General features: G+C 43.5%; 1 protein-coding gene across 1 annotated transcript in view; it reads right to left on the bottom strand.

Annotated features, from left to right (window-relative positions):
• Window positions 1-22,074, bottom strand: part of LOC126092734 (cell adhesion molecule 2-like) — a 275,363-nt gene extending 253,289 nt beyond the window's left edge. The window contains exon 1 of the mRNA XM_049908460.1: window positions 21,991-22,074. The gene's annotated coding sequence lies outside the window, so the exon portion shown is untranslated. The remainder of the gene's footprint in view (window positions 1-21,990) is intronic.
• Between the last annotated feature and the right edge of the window lie 2,413 nt (window positions 22,075-24,487).

The following is a 24,487-nucleotide window of genomic DNA, read 5'->3' as shown; positions in this document are numbered from 1 at the left end:
CGCTCTGGGTTGTGACCCATCACATTGTTTCCTGAGAAGAAGCATTCTACGTGAACAGAGGAAAGGTGGTAGGAACATAATACCCATAAATGTAGATGTTTTGGAACCAAATAACGTAAAGGTGACGAAGGGATTGGTGGTAGCTAACCTGGATATCCTAGATGAAGGTCTTTGGGACACGGTAAGTGTGCACTGTGATCAGATACAGTCCGCAGCTAAAACTCCATTACATAAGAACCCAGAGCTTCAAAGAGCAGCGGAATTAGTGCAAATCGAGAAACTGCAGATATGTTTTCCCTAAAGGCCATTTGCCAGCAATACCTGCGATACTGCATCGAATTCATACGGAGAATGAAGCACCAGTACGTCATAAACTGTATTTGAAACCTCAGTATTTACAAAGAGTTATGGGAGATTTTATTAATCAGCAGTTAGCAGATGGAATAATAGAGGAGAGCACTAATCCATAGGGAACTGCCATGGTGGTTGTGCCAAAGAAGACGCCAGATGGGTCTAGGAAATATAGGTTCTGTTGTCATCATAGCTATCTTAAAAGTAAGACAGTGATAGATGAATAGCCAACACGAAGTACCACTGAAACAACATGATTGTAGGATTCGAGTTTCTAGTAACACAGCATTCCAAAATTGACCTTAGGCGACGTATTGTTGAACTTAGAGGGGCAACATTCCAGATATGATCCACCATGAATCTAATGAGTAAGTAACATCAGTTAGGGGTATATATTGGGGACCAACTAATGGCAGTTTTCTTGGTCCCCTGGGGCCATTATCAATGTCGAAGATGCTATTCAAATTTAAAATGTGACAACAGCATTTCACTGGTTGTTGGATGGGGTACTAAAAGTGCTGAAAACTCGTGATACAATTGTTCCGTAAAGGATATGATGGAGCATTTACAAATGGTTATGATGGGTATTTAAAAGGTTTCATGCGGCACATTTAACGTTATGTACTGTATGGCGTCGTTTTGCTTTGGAGGAGTTTGAGTGCATGGGGCATGGAATTGGATTAGATTAGATTGGATTTACTTTCATTCCAGTTGATCCATAGTGAGGAGGTCTTCTAGGATGTAGAACATGTCAGAACAACAATAATACATGACAAATATTTATAATTGTGTGAAATAAATGAACAGCAATTTACAGTTACCTTCCATTAGGAAAGTGGGTGCACTCAGCGACGGTTATGTAATTTATAAATTATACAGCACAGCAATCAGTTGTCCTTTTCTTGCAGGTTTTATTACGCAAATCCAGATTTCGGCTAGTGCCTAGCCATTATCAATGCACTATTTTTCTGTCTCGATTCATGTTAGTTTCCTGTTGTTTGCCCAAACAAGCCTTGATGGCACCATGAGTGAGACATGATGTTAACAGCGGTTACATCTTTTTAAGGAGTTACTGCATATTTGATAGTTACTAAAGAGAGCGCATGTTCTACGAAATAATGTGTGGGAAGATGAATGACTATGGATGGCTAACAAGCCAGCATGCCAGAACTGTAGAGGCATGTACAGCTTCTGAATCTTGGGTTTCAGGCTACGAAGTGTTAAGTAGGAGACTTCAGCAGTATGGGGGCTAGGGTGGCGTCAGAAAATTTTGTTCGTGTGGGTTGCCGACATCAGGGGCACAGATCTACTCATGGTCAAACCTGTTGTTCTCCTTTGATTGACAGCTACTTAACCTATTGTGCTGCTAAAAGGACCCTTCCTTTTGATTGACAGACACTTAACATTTGGTTCCCCCAACCCCTCCCACTCCCCTCATCGCGTCAGGAAACCTCCAACCTACCGCCTCCCCCTCACTGCTGCAGGTACAGTTTCAGGTATGAGTTATTGGAATAGCCCCTCTCACTCTTATCAATTTGATTGACTACCTAATTAAATTGATCAAGTAATTAAAATCTCCACCTCTGGTAAACCCCTTCCCCTCCCATCCTCCCTCCTAGTAACTGGCGGGAAAAAGAATCAGCTGATTGGTCATTTGGAGGGAAATCGACTGCCGTATATGGAGTATTGTTTAAACTATTTAAACAATGTGTTAAATATTATTTGTTTCAACAATTTAGGGGATTCAAGGCAGTGTATGGAATATACGGTAATTGGTGGAGAGGAAGGATCTCATATCAGGAAATTCAAGTGTATATTGTTTATTTATAAAAAAAAAAAAAAAAAAAGAAATCTGTGTGTGAGGGATGGATTTCTCTTGCTCATCATTCTCTGCCGTTTGGAAACATGTAGGTCTTATAAGAATTAATTACGTGGGGCAAACATATTGCACAACCCAAAGTTTGGCACTGTACTCTAGGTGTGTTAACCTAGTGTTTTTGTCAGCATTTAACCTATTGTTCTGTTAAGTGGTTTTCCACGTCACCCACATTTCCATAAACTATTGTAGCGCATTTGATGCCAAATTAAGTAATTAGTTACGTCCTCCCACCATTTTTGCTACACTTTTCGTATTTCACATGCTTTTGAAAGCCATTTCTGCCGCATTCTTCTTTGTCACTCACCCCCTTGAATTATTGTAATGCATTTTACATAAAAATTATGCAAATTAACCTATTGTTGTGCTATTAACCTGCTGTTCAGCTCCATGTCATCCACTCGCGCACACCCTCCTCTTAACTATTGTACTGCCAACACCATGGTGATATAAAAAACTTATGGAAAATAATTAAATCGAAATTCTTCACATGAATGGGGTAGTTTCTTTTTTAATTTGCAGCTTCCCATTGGTCAGTGAAGTCTATGGAATATAGTTTAACCAAAAGATCGCTAATAAAAAACACATCCCGCCACTCGACGCCCAACACTGTAGCCGCGGACTCCGCACGTTCCCCCAGGAGTCCGAGTGCCCAGCGGCCCCCGCAAAATGACGACACAACCATCAGCTGGCAAGTGATCCACAGGTGTCTGTTTGGGTCCTGCAAGCATGAGGTGGCAGCATCCCTTTCATACTTGACACGTGAGAAATTCCTGAGACTGCCCATGATGTCATTCAAATCGAATATAATTTGTTTAAATTTGTATAAATTGAATTAAATTTGTAGAAATTTGTTTAAATATGTTGAAATTTGTTTAAATTTATTATCTATTTACAGCATTAGTGGCTTAGTGTGGTATTACCGCCACAACAGGCTGTGATATCAGTGCTTGTTGAGCTGTCGGTGTTCAATTAGTGAGACACTGGTTCCAGGCAGGGGGAGTTTTAACAGCTGTATTACATGCACTCATTCAGCTGAGGAGTGCATCTACAGCTCCCTGCATGAAGAATGGAAGCGAGCATTATTTCTTGAACATATGAAGAGGAAGAATATGGTCCTGCAAACAAATGCTTTGCATTAAATATGCATTACACAATGCATGGAAACATTTGTCTCTGCTAGAATTGTCCGTCATTTCTAAAACCTACGTATAAGCTCCCACCACACAAGAGATAACCTCCTCCAATCCACCAGACCAAAGAACTGACCTAGTTCACGATTTCATTGCTAAAGGCCGCTGCGATGGGTCATGTGATCGTGCAGTTCAGTCCATAGGAGCACATCATCATGATGACAACATGTGTTTTTCTCAGCTGCACATCTGAGCCAGCCTCCACATCCTACCCCACACCCCCTGGCGGTCTGGAGGGCCAAACTGGTGAGAAAGGAATCAGCCAGTTCTGGGCTGCTGGAGAGAGGCAGGAGTGTACTTTATTTACTTTTTGAACAATTTATTTAGACACGCATTTCACCTAGTTTATTTATTATGCTGATACAAAACATTCACCCTGACTTCTTGAGGTCACAATATATAGTTTACAGACCTGGAAACTACTCATAAATAATTCAGTACACTGATGTACAGCGACGCACACAATTTGTAAATTACCCAAATAATCCATTACATAGCATACAGATGTGCAAACAACTCGTAGGTCATCGAAATAACGCATGCAAACATGCTCATAACGCTTAAACACCTGAAAATACTTCAGTGCACAAACACTCAGTGCACATAAGAGCCAGCCAGAGTGGCCGAGCGGTTCTAGGCGCTTCAGTCTGGAACTGCGCGACCGCTACGGTCGCAGGTTCGAATCCTGCCTCCGGCATTGATGTGTGTGACGTCCTTAGGTTAGTTAGGTTTAAGTAGTTCTACGTTATAGGGGACTGATGACCTCAGCAGTTAAGTCCCATAATGCTCAGAGCCATTTGAACCATATACTGGATGGAAAGCCTAAGTGCACCCCCTAACACATGGAAACTGTCCAGATGCGGGAGAGGAAGGTTGGGTTGGTGTACTTCATTTATTTTGCTCGGGAAACTTACGCAAATATCCATCCTAATTGCGTAAATAATCACAAAGATCCGCCCTAATTACGCAACTATATGCATAGCGCTGCACAAGGACGCTTAAAATCGCAAAAACTAACTATACCATACAACTGTTCTTATCCTGCTGGTGAGAAAAAATTCGCAATACCACTCCAAACTTACCCAAATATCTATCCTAATTACGTAATTTATCACAAAAATTGGACCTAATTACACGACTATATTCACAGCACTTCGCAAGAACAGCAATACTCCACAAAATCTGACAATACCATACAACCGGTGTTATCCTGCTGGGAAAAATATCTCGCAATACCACTCGAAACCAGCGTCAGGGTCACTCAAACTCTACCCTACACCTATAAGATAGGGGGGAAAAGGCTGTGGTGTAAGGTACAATCTTTATTCTTTTCGGTGGGAAATACATTCAACTGACTAATTGATGGTGTTGGACAAAGAGGAGTTTAAAAAAAGTGCATTACCTGCAAGCATATAGCATCTTTGTTTGACGTCAGAGTTCACTACACATGCCTGCTAAAAATCACCCTACAGCACAGCTAACTGAATCCGATACAAGCAATCACAGCTAATGGATAAAAATGCATCACAGTTGTAATTACACATCAAAATTGTCGTGAAAAAAAAAAACAGCACTCGTATTGAACGGGTCTTAGGATAAAATTAGAGACTGAAAGACCCCCTCACACTGTCATTTACCAACCCACCCCACAGCACCGTTACCGATTTAATGTGCAACCGACCAGAAATAGACCACTACATTCCACGTCTCGTGAATGAATGGGGCTTGCTGAGTCCTCGGCCATCCCTACAATACAGGTGATGAAACTTTAAACTGGTCTGTGCACTTGATCAATACCTGTATATTTAATAGGACCGTCACATGTGCTCGATGCTGGCACACATGCAGTATTTGTTTTCAGTGTATGGGAGGAGAGAGATGCGATAAAAATATTATCAGGTTCACTATCGGATGAAGTTAGTGGAGCTTTTATAGGTCATAATGTTTCTCTGCTGTATAGTACAGAATAATGAAGATGGTGTTTTTGGGTGATAGATGTGAATGGGCCCTGAGGGATGCGGATGTGTAGTACTTGTATGTACCTTTGGGGATGCACCACAGTGCAGTAGCAAAAATCCTCGTCCTCTTCCCTGTTCCTGTTTGCATCGTATGGTCAAAACACAGACCTGTCGCAGTAACACAGCTTAGCCTGTTTCTACACAGGATTCAGAAGGTGGTAGATATAGTTTTCTCTGACTTCTACTAAGTTCCGACATACGTTGGAATGATCATATGTGCGAAGCAGCAGGAATGGTAGTGCAGAGTCTGAGGGGGCAGTTGCAGGATGCATAGGGACTACCTAAAACGAGGTTGGAATTTTACTGTAGCAGATAAGTTCGAGAAAGGTGACTCGTTTAGAGATATGAAAGTGTCAGAAATATGATTCACTAGTGTCTGTAATCATTGGACTTCTCCATAGGATCTAACGCCGGTATGTGCTTGAATGGAAAGATTTGATTCTAGAGGGATACTTACTTGTGTGTAGCTGTAGAAGCAAGGCCGCTTGTGATGGTAATATTGTTCTGTTTTTTAACATCTCGCTGTTTGTAAGACGATTACACCTCTCTTTCTAGGACACAGTGGTACCACACGCAAGAAAACTTATGAGACATGACCACCCATCATTGATTTTCGGTCAGTATTATTTCGTACCGCCGGCAATCAGTATTGACGAAGTATTACACTTAGTAGTAGGGGATGTGTGATAGGTTCGCCTTCAGCAACAGTTTTATAAAGTATATGTTTGTGTTCCGATATGTGTAGAGGAAATAATTATGTCCAATCATAAGAAAGGTATGGATTTGATGTGGAATACTGAGCCGTCCGAATGGAGAAGTTTGTTGCAATGCAGGAATATAGTTGACTTAACCGTGTAGTCCTCTAGACGGCCGAATAGCGAACTAATACGTGTATGTGTTGGACAGCTTTCATGGTGAAGTGGAAATTTTAGAAGACTCAATATGGATGTTTGTTTGCGCTGGGCCATTATTCCCTCCCATGTAAATTGTACAGTTGACTGCTTCTTCACATTTCGGGCCTTTATTTAGTTGAGAGAACATCGATTGTGGTGTGTGCATCTAGCTGGTTCTCTAGGCATGAGAAACACCTTATTTGAGTTTGTAAATTATACGGGTGATTTGGAATCTGTTATATCACTGACATCAGTATTGGTGAGCGGAAACATCAGTTTGCTCTTTTTTTTTTTTTCGAGTTTCCACGTGAAGGTCTTTGCAGACGGGATAAGTTTCTCTCTGCCGAACACTTCGCTGGACGTTACAAAAAAAAATGAGATGCGAGTGCAGTCCAATGTAGAAAACTATACCAATTTTGCTCATAAAATTAAACGAAAATTGACTTTGTCTATTTTCGTGGAAAGAGGAGATTTATTACCGTCGGGAATTTTTTTTAATACTTGCTTTATGAGTCGAGTTGATGTTCAGCGCAGAACGGCGGGTGAGTTCTGTACGAGAACGCTGCCCCTGCCCGTGCGTTAAACAAAGGTGTTGTTCATCCCAGGCGTTGAGAACCTGTCTAACCTGTGACAGCAGCGCCTCCTAGTCCACTTTAGAAGACCTAGATGCATTTGGGGAAAGTCGCCTTTTATCTCCTAGTTAACTATACCTGCTTTTGTGTTGGCGAAGTGTGATTGCATCAATGCAGACGGCGGCCAGCACGGGTGTCGGCTGTCGGCTGAGTAGCTCCATCCTGCAGTTTATGATTTACATGGAGGAGAACGCACATTCAGCTGCAGTCCTCTAGGACGAAGGCTTTCCCCAGTACATGTCATGCATTATGACCCGTTCAATACGAGTGCTGGTTTTTTTCGTGGCAATCTCGAAGTGTAATTGTGACTCATTTTTTCCCATCAGCTGTGATAGCGTCTATTGGCTTTGGTTAGCTGGGCTGTAGGAAGATTTTTAGTAGGGTTATGTAGTGAAATGGTTAAAATGGCTCTGAGCACTATGGGACTTAATTTCTGAGGTCATCAGTCCCCTAGAACTTAGAACTACTTAAACCTAACTAACCTAAGGCCATCACACACATCCATGCCCGAGGCAGGATCCGAACCTGCGACCGTAGCAGTCGCGCGGTTCCAGACTGTAGCGCCTAGAACCGCTCGGCCACCGGTGCCGGCCAAAAAGAAACATTTTTTTTTTTTCAAAACAATCCCGCTGATTCAATGATGGCTTCTAGCACTCAGACGTTTTGTCCAAAATCGAGGGTTCAGGTTTAAAACCCCGTGGTACTTTTACCTCGCTTAGTTCACCCCCCTCCCCTCCACCTCTAACACCGGCCCTGCAGCCAGCAATGCCGTCGGTGGGCTCTCCTGGGCGTGCCCGCAGCATCACTGTTCTACCAGTGTTGTAGCGCAAATTGAATAACAGTGTTTTACCATCCAGCTGTGTCTTCCTAGCCATCACCAGTCAACACCGTCCCCTGTCGCGCCCTGTCGCGCCTCGGCTTGTACATCACAGTGACCTGTCGTCCCCGGACCACTACAAATCTGAGTCAATGACTGAATGATTTAGGAATAGATATCTGTTAAATTTCTAGCACAATCCAGGTGTTTCAAGCCATGCGTGAAGTTACAGTCGACACTAAGTATTCTCATAGAACTGAGAATCTCATCGAATTACAAAAGCTATAAAAATCTGTTGCGAATTTGGGCTTTCGTCCTCCGTTTCCACTTATACTCTTCTTGAAAGCGCCTTTCCCTGTCGCTAAAATACAGCAGTCGTAACCAGGTAGTCAGCAGTTCGGTCTCCTCCATAACACGTGCATAATGCATCTTCAGTTATTCTGAAACGTTTATAACAGACTTTCAGTTTTCCATGGCCTGTAAAATTGGGCGACAGTAGTAGCTTAATCGTTAGACGATGGTGGTTCGTAGAAAAGAACGGTTTCGTGTTTACCCCGTGTTTTATTTGTTGCCATTCAGTCTCCTGTTTATTTCTGAAATCTCCTGGTTTTTTTCTTATTGCACTAATAGACCGTTTACCGAAACCGACTGTTTTCCGTGTTCGAGCTGCTTTCTTAGCTGGATTATCAGCTGGTTTATCGCCATATCCGTGTGTGAGTGCGATCCCATCCGATCTCTGCCTGCGAGTTATGCTTCTGTAATCTTCTAAGTTCCGATCGGATTTCGCAACTAATCGAATGTCATCCTGCTGTAGATGTGGATTACCGCAACACTGTCAATATTCGTTGATTGACTATCGACTCAATCGCATTTAGAACGGCAAATTATTTTCCTTGGTTGTTCGAGAATTCATCATCCCGTCTGAGCTGTAATTGATGAGTAAGCTTCTGGCTGATATATATTGGTACTCTTGAGGGTGCTCCGTCGTCTGACTTGATTGCATCCGTGTATACTTCAAGAGAGTAGTACATATTTTCTTCCTTTTCAATTACTCTGGAAAAGTTTGCTGGGTGCGGTGAGCTTTCGTTCTCTAGGGCGAGGTCTGTAGTCTGTTTGGATCTTTCGAGTAGACGATGTCATAGCATTTGGCTATTTCTCTAATCTTAATAGTTACGGACGTGAGACCTGCTAAATCATACAGTTCTTCATTGGATGTCTTCATGTAAGCACTATCTTTAAAATGAATTAATCGTTGTGCTCTGTTAATTCTGATGTAGTTGTATTCTCGCTCTACTGCTGCTACCCATACCTGTGGAGCGTACGATAGTATAGGTAACATCGCTCTTTTATAAATAGTTCGTAATTCTCAGTGCGCAGGCCCCATTTGAGTTTAGCTGATCACGAGAGAGCGTTAATTAAAGACGCATATCTATCTGTAGTGTGTTGAATGCGTTTTAAATGTAAAATTGCTGTCGATTACGACATCTAGGCATGTTAGACGATCCACCTGTTGAAGTTCTTTGTTCCTAAGGTAAATGATAATTTTTGATTATGCACATTGCCTTTTCCTGGTGATGAGCATAGCTTTTGATTTCTATTCGTTGAATCGAAGTTTGTTGTTATCGGCTCAAAAAAAAAATGGTTCAAATGGCTCTGAGCACTATGGGACTTAACATCTGTGGTCATCAGTCCCCTAGAACTTAGAACTACTTAAACCTAACTAACCTAAAGACACCACACACATCCATGCCCGAGGCAGGATTCGAACCTGCGACCGTAGTGGTCACGCGGTTCCAGACTGAAGCGCCTAGAGCCGCACGGCCACACCGGCCGGCCTATCGGCGCAAGTTGCGAATTGTTGCATGGCTGTGTTGCAGATGTTCTCAGTTTCAAGAGCGCTTTTCCCTTTACTTAGCAGAATCAGATCGTCGGCAGAAGCAATTATGAGAGAGTGCTTTGAGTGGGGAGATCTAAGTAACGAATTATATAATATATTCAATACGCCTGGACAGCAACAAGATCCTTGTGGTCATCCTTACGTTGCTGTTCACTCTATTCGATGCTTGTTGACAGTGAACAATGCGGTATGTGGCTAAAGTAGCTCCATGTCAACTTTTACAGATTCCGAGGACATTCAGGTTCATACAACGCTTCAAAAACACTATGTCATTTACCACGTTCTGTTCCATACAGAATTGGTGTGCTCAGCGACTGTGTTATTTTTTTAAGTTGAGCAGCCAGTTGCTAATAATCTGATGACTGCAGACCTGGATTCCAGTCACTGTCCAGCTATCATCTGTGTTAAAAACATATAAACATAGATTACAGTAAGACGCATGCACGAATCAAAACTTAATATAGTTGTGTAACCTTTGAACCAGAGTAGCTGATAAAGTAACAAACCGGTAAGATGCTGGTCAAATCATCGTTATCGCTTTCCTACACAAATAGCCCCTACTAGACTATCCATGCCAATGTTTCAGTTCACACTAAGAGGTGCTGTTTACAATTATTAGACAGCTGACCTCGATGTACATCATAATGGGGTGTAGAGCCCTCTATACATACGTGGGTTAGATTACAGATTTTACTGGCCTTGCCCATATAATGTTGGCTCATATTTGAAAAACATTAAAGACAATAGATAAAAACTTCTAAAAGTAGTTGAGATATGTATTATTCCAAAGGTGGTCGCTAATCCATTTGCCGATCTAGCTGCCGGTGTTTACTGTGTGAAGTAACACTAGTTTGTACATATTGCTGTTTAAAAACGATAGCTCTGTAATAATGGTAAAAAGCGACCTCAGTTTGCACTGAAATACTGAAGTGGGTAGTGTAGCAGGGCTATTTGTATAGGCTAACGATAACGATGATTTGGCTTGCATCTTACCAGTGCGTTACTTTATCACCTACTCTGGTACAACGTTGATAGAACTATATTATGTTTTCATTACTGCATGTGTCTTATTGAAATGTATTCTTATCTATTTTTAGCACTGATGATAGCTACAAAGTGATTAACTCTGTCTGCAATAAATTGATTATTAGTGACTGGTTGCTGTACATTTTCTCAAATATGTCATCAGTTCGCGTCCAGGGCCCCTTGTGTATCAAGACTCACCACGATGACACATATTTTGACTGTGAGACGGCCACCTGAAAATTTTTTGATTGCTATTAACTAATCAGTTGTGCCTGTATGTGGCGTTAACCTGTATTGATTTTTATGTAGAAGATCTATAAAGTATAAGAAATATATTATTCGACTTATTTAACGTTTTTCTAGAATCTTCGGTTCTGTGTATAGAAGAAATTGGGCAGACCTTGGTATTTTCTATGGTGCGTTCTTTTCTAGGCTTGACTATCGCTATTATTTTAACTCTCTTTCATAGATTTGAGAAGCATCCGGTTTGAAAGCAACGATTATAGTTGTAACCATCTGAAGGAACGTATTGAATACTCTAAAACGGAATTGTACTACGAACTCCATTTTCTCCTAGCGTCTTTTGGGGTCCAAATGCTCTAGTGTTTCACGAAGTTGCTGTTACTTGAAATCCTAATCGTCTTCTGTTCTCCAACTACTTCAGTAAAGCACCTGTACTCTTTGTGGGATTTATCTTCTTCGCCTTTTTCTCTAACTGCTGGTATAAATTAGCCCAACCTGGCCTCCCGAAGCCGGCACCGAGGCGTATCCACCGATCCGGGAAGCGCACCGCGTTTAAAAAAGGATTTCACCGTGAGGTGCTAACAGGTTCATTGTCCCGCACAGGTGTTACATGTCAGTGTCTAATAGACCACACGCCTACTGGATTCTCTAGTACCTCGATACGGTTTCATTCATCGTCGAGCAGTGCGCTCAGGGTCACCATACCGTACCCCGGTCTCAGACGCAGTCGAATTCCATTGTTCCACAATAGCAATGACGCGTCATGAATAGCCTGTTGACGATGACGAATGGCGCATGAATAATGTGGCTCCAGTGGAAAGCGATATGGTGCAAGTTTTGACCTTGTTCATGTACACCATTATAGAGAGAATGATGTGCTTGCAGAACTATGTTTTTTCATGTAGTACAATGCACGGCTTTATAGCCAACAAATTTTTGAATCATAAGAATATGTGTGTTATGGCGAAAACAATTTACAGGTTTCGAACGTGAGACAATTTACATATAAAGCCTGCACGTTGTTTATTCAGGTGCAGTGACCGTTTACGAACTTATACACTGAGGTGAAAAAAGTCATGTGATACCTCCCACAATCGTATAGGACCTCCTTTTACCCGGTAATCGTGTCGGACGCCCTTTTGCCCGGTGTAGTGAAGCACTTTAATATGGCACGTTGTTGGAATCCCCTGCAGAAATATTGATCCCAGCCTCTACAGCGGTCCATAATTGCTTAAGTGTTGCCGGTGCATGATTTCGTGCACGAACTGATCTCTCGATTATGTCCCATAAACGTTCGATGGAACTCATGTCGGGCGATCTGTGTGCCCAAATCATCCGCTCAAATTGTCCAGAATGTTCTTCAAATCAATCGCAAAACAATTGCGGCCCGGTGATATGGCGCAATGTCATCCATAAAAATTCTATCGCTATTTGGGAACACGAAGTCCATGAACGTCTGCAAATGGTCAATGATCGGTTCATCTGGATCAGAGGACCCAATCCTTTCCAGGTAAGCACAGCCCACACCATTGTGGAGCCACCACGAGCTTGCACAGTGCCTTGTTGACAACTTGCGTCAATGACTTGGTGCGATATGCGACGCACTTGAATCCTACCATCAGCTCTTACCAACTGAATTAGAGACTCATCTGACGAAACAGCGCCGGCCGCTGTGGCCGAGCGGTTCTAGGCGCTTTAGTCCGGAACCGTACTGCTGCTACGGTCGCAGGTTCGAGTCCTGCCTCGGGCACGGATGTGTGTGATGTCCGTAGGTTAGTTAGGTTTAAGTAGTTCTAAGTCTGGGGGACTGATGACCTCACATGTTAAGTCCCATAGTGCTTAAAACCATTTGAACCATTTTGATGAGACAACGGTTTCCAGATCGTCTAGGCTCCAACTGATATGGTCACGACCCCAGGAGAGGCGCTGCAGGCGATGACGTGTTATCAGCAATGGCACTCGCGTCGGTCGTCATCTGCAATAGTCCATTAACGCCAAATTTTTCCGCACTGTCCTCCTAGCAAATAGGTTCATCGTAGGTCCCACATTGATTTCTGCGGTTATTACACGCAGTGTTGCATATCTTTCCGCGCCGACACCTCTGTGCAAACGCCGCTGCTCTCGGTCGTCAAGCGAAGGTCGTCGGCCACTGCGTTGTCGGTGGTGAGAGGTAATTTCTGAAATCTGGTATTCTCGGCACGCTCTTATATTGTGGAGCTGTGAATATCGAATCCCCTAACGATTTCCCAATTGGTATGTCCATGCGACTAGCTCCAACTATTATTCCGCGTTCAACGTCTGTTAATTCCCATCGTGCGGCCGTAATCATGCCGGAAACCTTTTTACATGAATCACCTGAGTATAAATGACAGCTCCACTACTGTGCTTTTATACCTTGTGTACGCGATACTACCCCTATATGTATATGTGCATATCGCCGCCCCTTAACTTCTATCGCCTATTTAGTTAACACGCACTGTATCTATAGATAACACCAGCAGATTCTGTTTACAGAGAATATTTTGTGCCTTCTTAGAACAGATTTGTAATACTGATCTGATCAGTTTCCTGTAATTTTTAAGTACTATTTCCCCATCTACATGTTCCTAAGATCAACAGAAATATTGACATGTTGCACTTCACCGCTGTACCGGACTTTAACACCGGCACTGACGGTCAATTTTTGTTCTGCCTGTTAAATCTTGTCAGTAGACGAATTTAGAGTACACCTACTCAGGCATCAACGCTTCGTTGATTTAGCATTTGGGGTAAGTGTGGCGGGTACAAATTTTAGAGGGAACCAAGGACTGACTATAACAAGCAGGTTCAAATGGATGTAAGTCACAGCAGTCATGCAGAGATGAAGAGGCCGCAATGCCAACAACGGAATAAAATCTTTGTAAGATTTCCCAAAGAAAACCTTTGCGCTCTAACAATGATATTTCATTTTCTGGGCAATGCATCAAACGGATTGTGGCAGTAGCAAGATTTAAATTTTCTGCGATTTCCCGAAATTGCTTAAGGCAAATGCCACGATGGTTCGTTTGTAAGAAGGCGACCTATCCGCGCCACCCCCCCCCCCTCCTCCCTTACTCCTTTCCCAATCGCAGCTTGTGTTCCGTCTACAATGACCCCTCATCGTTTCCCGAGTGAGACGGACATTCTGAGACCAGTTTCATCTTATCCCTTTTATGAATATGCTGATGAGCAAGCAAATAGTGATCTATATCTACATCTACATGATTACTCTGCAATTCACATTTAAGTGCTTGGCAGAGACTTCATCGAACCACAATCATACTATCTCCCTACCATTCCACTCCCGAACAGCGCGTGGGAAAAACGAAAACCTAAACCTTTCTGTTCGAGCTTTGATTTCTCTTATTTTATTTAGATGATCATTCCTACCTATGTAGGTTGGGCTCAACAAAACATTTTCGCATTCGGAAGAGAAAGTTGGTGACTGAAATTTCGTTAATAGATCTCGCCGCGACGAAAAACGTCTTTGCTTTAATGACTTCCATCCCAACTCGCGTATCATATCTGCCACACTCTCTCCCCTATTACGCGATAATACAAAACGTTCTGCCCGTTTCTGCCCCCTTTCGATGTCCTCGGTCAATCCCACCTGGTAAGGATCTCACACCGCGCAGCAATATTCTAACAGAGGACGAACGAGTGTAGTGTAAGCCGTCTCTTTAGTGGACTTGGTGCATCTTCTAAGTGTCCTGCCAATGAAACGCAACCTTTGGCTCGCCTTCCCCACAACATTATCTATGTGGTCTTTCCAACTGAAGTTGTTCGTAATTTTTACACCCAGGCACTTAGTTGAATTGACAGCCTTGAGAATTGTACTATTTATCGAGTAATCGAATTCCAACGGATTTCTTTTGGAACTCATGTGGATCACCTCACACTTTTCGTTATTTAGCGTCAACTGCTACCTGCCACACCATACAGCAATCTTTTCTAAATCGCTTTGCGACTGATACTGGTCTTCGGATGACCTTACTAGACGGTAAATTTCAGCATCATCTGCGAACAACCTAAGGAAACTGCTCAGATTGTCACCCAGGTCATTTATATAGATCAGGAACAGCAGAGGTCCCAGGACGCTTCCCTGGGGAACACCTGATATCACTTCAGTTTTACTCGATGATTTGCCGTCTATTACTACGAACTGCGACCTTCCTGACAGGAAATCACGAATCCAGTCGCACAACTGAGACGATATCCCATAGGCCCGCAGCTTGATTAGAAGTCGCTTGTGAGGAACGGTGTCAAAAGCTTTCCGGAAATCTAGAAATACGGAATCAACTTGAGATCCCCTGTCGATAACGGCCATTACTTCGTGCGAATAAAGAGCTAGCTGCGTTGCACAAGAACGATGTTTCCTGAAACGATGCTGATTACATATCAATAGATCGTTCCCCTCGAGGTGATTCATTTTGTTTGAATACAGTATATGCTCCAAAACCCTACTGCAAACAGACGTCAATGATATAGGTCTGTAGTTCGATGGATTACTCCTACTACCCTTCTTAAACACTGGTGCGACCTGCGCAATTTTCCAATCTGTAGGTACAGATCTATAGGTGAGCGAGCGGTTGTATATGATTGCTAAGTAGGGAGCTATTGTATCAGCGTAATCTGAAAGGAACCTAATCGGTATACAATCTGGACCTGAAGACTTGCCCGTATCAAGCGATTTGAGTTGCTTCGCAACCCCTAAGGTATCTACTTCTAAGAAACTCATGCTAGCAGCTGTTCGTGTTTCATATTCTGGAATATTCCATTCGTCTTCCCTGGTGAAGGAATTTCGGAAAACTGCGTTCAATAACTCCGCTTTAGCGGCACAATCTTCGATAACAGTACCATCGGCACTGCGCAGCGAAGGTATTGACTGCGTCTTGCCGCTTAAGTACTTTACATACGACCAGAATTTCTTCGGATTTTCTACCAAATTCCGAGACAATGTTTCGTTGTGGAACCTATTAAAGGCATCTCGCATTGAAGTCCGTGCCAAATTTCGCGCGTCTGTGAATTTTAGCCAGTCTTCGGGATATCGCGTTCTTCTGAACTTCGCATGCTTTTTCCGTTGCCTCTGCAACAGCGTTCGGACCTGTTTTGTGTACCACGGGGGATCAGTTCCATCTCTTACCAATTTATGAGGTATAAAGCTCTCGATTGCTGTTGCTACTATATCTTTGAATTTGAGCCACATCTCGTCTACATTTGCATAGTCAGTTCGGAAGGAATGGAGATTCTCTCTTAGGAAAGCTTCTACTGACACTGATCAAGGAAGTTCGCTGCAATTCAAGAGGTGTTTCTTGGAAATTGGAATGTAACAGGCTCACAAAGATCCTTTAGAAGTTTGACTGAAATAGCTTGACAGCACGACGGCAATTCACACATATGTGGAGCTATTGCAAAGACTAAAGCAATTACCCGACAGAGGTAGATGTAAGGTATATGAACAGACAAACATATTATTACGATTTAAGAAAAATTTGATGGTCTATTCAAGAGAAAGAGCTTCACAAATCGAACAAGGCAATAACGCTTTGGTTCATCTCTGGCAGCTTATGAAAGCAGTTATTCGGCTAGGCACTGACTGATAGGATCGTTGTCCTCCTAATAATATCCTGCGAAAATATGTCCAATTGGCACGTTAGATCCAGAGCCGTCTGGAGGACACTTCCCACAACGCTCCAGACTTTTTAAATTGGGGAGATACCTGACGACCTGGCTGGCCAACGTAGGGTGGGTGGCCTTCAACGGCAACAAAGCGGAGCATAGAATATCGTCGACGTACCGCTGTGCTCCGTGAGTGCCGCAGATGACAACAAAAGGTGTCCTATAAAATGAAATAGCACCCCTGACCATCACTCTTGGTTGTCGGGCCGCATGGCGGGCAAGAGTTAGGATGGTATCCCACAGCTGTCCGGTGCGTCCTCAGACAGGACTCCATTGGTCATTGGGGCTCAATTCGAAGCGGAACTTATCTCTGAAGACAATTCTGTTCCAGTCAAAGGGAGACCTGGCCGAATGTCCCCGACACCACTGCGAACGGGCCTGTTGGTTTACAGAGGTCAATTGTAGTCAGCGTAATGGGCGTTGTGAGCTTAGCCCCCTTTCCGTGAGCCGCCTGTTGATGGTCCTGGTGGTCAATGAAGCACCAGTTGCACGTCAGATCGATGGTAATGATTAATCCACGGTTCTAAGTGCCTCTCTGATTGATCGGTCATCACGTACTGTCGTCTCTCGGTAAACCGCTTCCTTCTTGACTGTGTTTGGTCACGGTTCACCCATTCCTGCCAACATCGTCGAAGAGTAGCATCACTTCCATTCAAAGGTCTAGCGATTCGCCGATTACTCCAATCGGCTTCTTTGAGCCCAGCTACACGTTCTGTTCAAAATGCTGACTTCTGCGTATATTGTTCACGCACCTCTCTGCGAGGCGTAGTTACTGTCCAGCCAAGTACACGGAATGAAATGCGCAAAGACTATATGCCCCGGTGTGTCCAGTTTATTGTCCTTGCCAGCTGCGCGGCGAAATTGCGCTGCAGCGCCACATATTCATCCATATCAATTTGTGACCAGTTTGCGTAGCTTTCTCGTGGTGCGTCGTATTCCCTCCTCTCCCCCCCTCCCCCTCCCCCTCCCCCTGCCGCCCTCCCCTCTCTCCCCTCTTAGAGTGTAGAAATGCTATGATTCTGGTAGTGTACACAGTGCGTTAAATTTTAAATTGTAGAGCAATGGGGATTATCACTAATTTTAAGAGTTTCTCTCTCTTTTTAAGTCTGTTTTCGTGTGGCTCAGTGGTTAATTGAATAATAGAGGACAACTGCAGTGATCTGGAGGTCAGTTCTGGTCGATCCTTAAGATCCCCAATCATTTATCGCCTTTTCCATATCTGGTAGTGATTTTTTAACATAAACAATGCTGAACAGCTCGGTTCCAAGCCTTCGGCTGGGAACAGCTTACTTACATGCCTACCAGTTTTAGGGCCTAAGCTTATAGCCCAAATAAATATCTAGATTAGACGTTAAATTTGAAAAGAATGTGAGTTTTAGCAGCTGGGGAGCTTTCCTACTTCAGTTTACGTACGACAGCAACGGCAATAAGTCTGAATACTTTTTTTTTAAGTACGGATGTTGATAAAATATTATGTCATCGTCCACATATCAGTACAGTACCTTTCAATGGCGCAGAACTTAACCGTGCAATGAGTAAGTGCTGACCTTCCATTTTAATCGTAAGATATTCATGCAGTCAGAAATTTCACATATACGCTGGTTTGCAAATATTAAGGAAGAGAACAGCTTTCGCATGAAGTACCACTGCCAGGTAACATAGCCCGATGAAACTTTAACCAAATATAGAAAGAACTGCTACAGCGCAGTACAGTGCAGTACAGAAGTTAACCGAAGGAAATACACATCGAGACGAACAAAAATAACACTTTTGTTCAAAGATAATAATTACACTGAAGTCACTGCGATTAATGATGATCCCCTGGACATTTCGCACCAGCGTCCATTCCAAAACATTCGACTGCGTGCAATCGTCACGACACATGTGTGGCTCCAACAAGTGACAATTTTTGCTTACATTTGGTACAATAATGAGCTGCAAATAAATATGAAAATATCAGATTACATGATTAAATCATTTTTCCCTTCAGTCGTAGTATACGGTATAAACGCAAAATCAATTTCGCTTTATTACGTTACTGGAGGATGGTGGACGTCCTGTGACATACACGTTAGTTGTTTCCGACGTTGGCATAGCTATGAATAAACTCTTAGGAGAGATTCGAGATAGAGATAACACAATTTGCGTTACGTTAGAGATTTTATGAATACTGCCACTAATTCGTTTAATGATCATTTCTTTATCACTTGCGTAATCGTATGCTTTCCCGGCATATGATGATACTGAGTTCACTCAGGTACGCAGATGGTCGGCGATATTTTGGCAAGGTGATTTGTTGCCATTAGTTCATGTACTATTTTAATGCTAACACCATTTAGAATTTTCAAATCCCATTCTATTGTCAACACAAAGCAAATCCCATGCTGAAGCAAGTTACGGGCATGTGATTTAACGCATTTACACAGTGAACAGAATTTCGGAAGTACTAAATCAAGCTCCTAATGATGGCAGTAATCGAAATGTTGCGACATCGCTCTTATTCACACAGCCGTCGAGTGGGCAGAAACATATCCTTTTAGTTCGCGGTAATTTTCTTGCAATGGGTTGCGACGGCCACGTTAATTATGTGTTAATATTTTTGATAGTATTCTAATTCCATGATCGCTGGGGAACCGTTGTTCAATTTTCACCGAAATTCAGAAGTAGCTCGCAAAGAGTAAAGAAACCATTATTTACTGTCGTCTTTGCAAGCGGACCAGTAGTAGCTAGAACTACTGTATTGAATTAACGGTGTAAAAAGAAATACCACAATATAATTTTTTTATAATGTGAAAGTTTTAAATCAGCGTTATACATGCTATTTAAATATCACATTAATACAGAGAACCCACAGTTTGTATAAACGTTAGAAGTTAATAGTATCATATCTCTTTTTTAGCTAGAAATCGATCTGAATAATGACGGCCGTAGAATGACAGATTCCATGCAGTCTTTTGGTTCATGATGTACTAATGTGCTAGTTACAATTTCGTGTGATGTTTCTAAAAAGGTTGTACGTATTTTTCTCTGTCAAATATTTACTAAATGTCAAATCTGAAATCGTACAAGAAAGGAAAAAGTAGCAGAATAGATAAGCTGTGTACTATACAGGAAAAATAAAATCCCGACGTACACCGTTGGAAATTACGCAAGTCCAACAATAGTTCGTGGCTTTATTATTTATTTCTTTACCCTGGAGGTTAGAAAAAATTGTTCTATTTTTTTTTAATTAGTGTATGTCATTTGGGACTGTGTAGTGTGGGTTACCGCTCACATGCACTGTTGGCCGCAAGATTGTTTTAATACCGCGGACTGGTCGTAGCCGGTTATCAGAACCGGTTTTGACGAGAAGCACTTTAGGCGGGTTACGACTAGAAAATATTAATTTTAGTACCACCGATTTTGATTTCGTTAATTTACGACGGCCGTAACTAGGCAGTTTAGAGACTGGATCGAACAGATAAATCAGATATTATCAGTGTAGGTTAAACTGTTATCAAAATGTTTCAAATTGCTCTAAGCACTATGGAACTTAACATCTGAGGTCATCAGTCGCCTAGACTTAGAACTAAGTAAACCCAACTAACGTAAGGACATCACACACCCATGCCCGATGCGGGATTCGAACCTGCGACCATAGCAGCCGCGTGGTTCCGGACTGAAGCGGCTAGAACCGCTCGGCCGGCAGAACAGTTATCCGATTAACAGAAATGTGTGCCAGAGAAAATAAATTCCAGTTCTACAAAGTTAAAGGTGAGCAGGAATAGATAGTTCAGAAAGTAAGTGATGTATCTGCAGTCGATGTTGGAGAGGTACTGTATAAATGGAGCCAACTCCAAGAAATCTTAGACTACGCATTCGACATCTGAGGCGGAAACAAGCCACAGAATTGATTAATAATCACAAACTAAGAAGATCCGGACAATTATTCGGGAGACGATCACAGCTTAGAGAAAGGAAATTGGAGAAAAAGATAGATGAGGTCTTTTCACAATCTCCAGACGACGCGGCGGAAAGGATCTGATAACACGTTAAATGATGAAATATTTAAAAATATATCTGTAAGTGAATTCCTCTTTTCAACAGTGACCTTTGCAAAACCCGACGTAGTCTTGTGAAGGAGACAACAGCGACTAACATATTTTTGTTAATAATTTTATAGTCTCGATTGAAGTTCAATCCAGTAGTAAGTATATAACTGTCCACCCCCTAAGGAGAGTAGTTGACGTGTCTGACTGCCATGCAACGGGCCGAGTTCGATTCTCGGCCGGCTGGGAGATTTTCTCCGCTTGGAGAAAGGATGTTGTGCTGTCCTCATTATCGCCGACGTGGAAGTCGTCCAGGGTGGCTTCACCCGAAAAAATTTGTAACTCGCCGGCCGGACTTCCTCAGGTGGGGATCCCCGAAAATCATTGAAATACGATCATTTCGTTTCACTATATAACTGGCTTTGTTGACCAACAACCATTTTCAGTATGATCTGACGGTGGCTGATGATCAACCAAAACAAATTATATAATTGCTATTCGACTGCACCGCGATCAAGACTATTACAATTTTTAGCAATGATCTTTAATGCCAACAGCCTTGCCGCAGTGGTAACGCTGGTTCCCGTCAGATCACCGAAGTTAGTTACTGTTGGGCTGAGCTAGCACTTAAATGGGTAACCATCCGGTCTGCCGATCGCTGTTGACAAGCGGGATGCAGTCAGCCCTCGTGAGGCAAACTGAGGAGCTACTTGACTGAGAAGTAGCGTCTCCGGTCTCGGTAACTGACACAAAGCTGGGAGAGCGGTGTGAAGACCACATGTCCCTCCATATCCGCATCGAGTGACGCCTGTGGGCTGAGGATGAAACGGCGGCCGGTCGGTACCCTTGTACCTTCCAAGGCCTGTTCGGGCGGAGTTTAGAGTTAAATGGTCTTCATTACTGTCCGTTTCGAAAGATTAATTCTCTATTTTCAGATAGTTAACCCTGAACAACTATAGCCACATGGAATGTGATGGGCGAGCAGACTCCAATTACGTGGGCCGCGGCAGAAATGCATGAACATGGACTTTTAGTCTTCGAAAAATTACAGCCTTTGAAAAAGCATACTGTGGCAGAGGGGAGTAATTAATAGCTGCTACGAACAGATACGAGTAGATGAGCTTAAATAAAGAAACCATTAAGGAATAAATGCGGCGTTATTCGTAAAGTTAATAATGATCGCCGACTTATGGGAGGTATCCATGTGCCTTTTCAACAAGTCGGAGACTGTCACGGTGCGCAGGATATAATTATAATAAGCGAAATGCATGCGCGAGACCGTGGATTGTCGATGCAGCCGCAGTGTTGGCCTCCCTTACCTCGGACACGAAAGCACGCGACAGCTCCCGGCGAGCGGACGCTTGCAGCGGAGGCTTGGCAGGTCCTACCGCGCTGGCGTCGCGACGCCCACTGACGTCGCAGCCGGCGTCGGCGTCGGCGTCGGCGTCGGTGTCAGCTCCTCCACGAGGTGCGCGCGCCGCCAGAGCAGCGTCGCCCCCTGTTGTGGGGAGCCGCACGCCTCCAGGGCCTCAGCTGACATCCTCTGCTGCGGCACTCGACCAGCTGCAGATTCCACAGTCATCTGTCACAGGACACACGGGACGCAGAATGGAATTCAGAGTCAACACACCCTTTTGTATTCTTCTTCTTCCTTTTCTTGTGCGTTTATCCCGTAGCAGTGCATGATCGGGATGGTTTTGAACGGCTTTGGCGTGGTTAATGTTGTGTTGGCAGAAGAGTCAACACCTTGTTACGAGAGGAGGCCGAATTGCACGCGTCTTAGCTCACGCAGGCTGGCGTGAGGAGGGAAGAACTATACTGACGTGAGGTCTGGAACATGACAAGGAATTAGAATTCAGAAAGCGGACGTAATTAGTTTGATACTTAACTTTAATCCATTAATGATGAACGTCGCTCTTGACGGTACATGATTCACAATAGTATCTGTTAAGAATACATTCTTGAAGTAACTGAATATGGTGCCTTGCTAGGTCGTAGCAAATGACGTAGCTGAAGGCTATTCTAAACTGTCGTCTCGGCAAATGAGAGCGTATGTAGACAGTGAACCATCGCTAGCAAAGTCGACTGTACAACTGGGGCGAGTGCTAGGGAGTCTCTCTAGACTAGACCTGCCGTGTGCCGGCGCTCGGTCTGCAATCACTGATAGTGGCGACACGCGGGTCCGACGTATACTAACGGACCGCGGTCGATTTAAGAGGCTACCACCTAGCAAGTGTGGTGTCTGGCGGTGACACCACAGTTAATTTGCGGGGTAGCCGGATGCCCATCCTGCCTCCACTCGCTTCAAAACCAGCACAGAATAGAAAAAAATGGTGTACGTTCCGTCTGTAGTCCATCTAAATCTTGTGTAGATGGCACTGGTGCATACAGGAATGAACCAAAACATTATGACCCCTGCCCACCGTGACGTTGGATGCCGCAGATGGCGTTGCGAGCACATGACGTGGTAACAAAAATATATAAATGGAGCAGCCACGGACGGGGGATCACCCTAGCAAAGATATCGGCTGCAATTGCTGAAATCATTGAGATAGGTGACTTTGACAAAAGGGCAGATTACTATTACGCAGGGCTTGTGAACGAGTATCTAGAAAACGGCGAATCTGGTTGGACGTACTACTTTTGTGAACATCTACCGAAAGAGGTAGACGTACTATGAAACTACCACTGCGCGCTAAATGGTTGGAGATCCACGGCTTTTCACAGAAAATATGGTTCGGAGGCTTGTCTGTAGTGTAAAATACGAGGATCATTCAATAAGTAATGCCTCACATTTTTTTAAAAAAGCCATTAATAAACATAGACAAACATCCTTTTCGCTGCTTCACATTTGATGTTTGTTCTGTGCGCCGGTGAAGTCACGAACCGTTCTGGCAGATGGCAGAACCGTAGTACAGCGTCAAAATGATGTCTACATACGACTCACATCACAAGCAGCGTGCTGTTACTGAATTCTTGTGTGCAGAGAAAGAAACCGTGGTGAACATCCATAAACGTTTGTGTGCAGTGTATGGCGATTCTGCATTTGACACAGTTGCGCGATGGGTAAAGAACGTTCAGCCTCAGGAAATGCAGAAACAGGTTTCCATGATCTGGCCGAGCGGTTCTAGGCGCTACAGTCTGGAAACACGCCACTGCTACGGTCGCAGGTTCGAATCCTGCCTCGTGCATGGATGTCTGTGATGTCCTTAGGTTAGTTAGTTTTAAGTAGTTCTAAGTTCTAGGGGACTGATGACCTCAGAAGTTAAGTCCCATAGTGCTCAGAGCCATTTGAACCATTTTCATGATCAGCCACGCTGGGTACGTCCTGTCACGGCCACTGCTCCAGACGTGCCGAATCGTGCGCATCACAACTCGACAACTGTCGGTCAGCATTGGAACTGCGTCTGCGATGAAAGAGACTCTCGGATATTCAAAGAGGTGCTCACAACGGGTTCCTCGAATGCTCATAGCGGATCACAAGATTCAAAGGAAAGCCATTTCATTTGAATTGTTGGAGCGTTCTAAACCGATTTAGGGGCCTTTCTGTCACATATCATTATGGGGGAAGAAAGCTGGGTGCACCACTTTGCGCCGGAAACTAAAAGGTAGTCCATGGAGTGGCATCATCCTCATTCACCAAAAAAGAAGAAATTCAAGACTACCCCTCTGTCGGAAAAGTCATTATGACAGTCTTCTGGGATTATGATGGCGTCACTCTCGTGGGTGTGATGCCAACAGGGTCAACCATCAATTCAGAGGCATACATGAAGGCGCTGAATAAACTCAAGAACCGTTTCCGACGTGTTCGATCGG

This window comes from Schistocerca cancellata, chromosome 7, assembly GCF_023864275.1.
Source record: "Schistocerca cancellata isolate TAMUIC-IGC-003103 chromosome 7, iqSchCanc2.1, whole genome shotgun sequence".
Lineage (NCBI taxonomy): Eukaryota > Metazoa > Arthropoda > Insecta > Orthoptera > Acrididae > Schistocerca > Schistocerca cancellata.
This window is presented reverse-complemented; position numbering and strand designations above follow the sequence as displayed.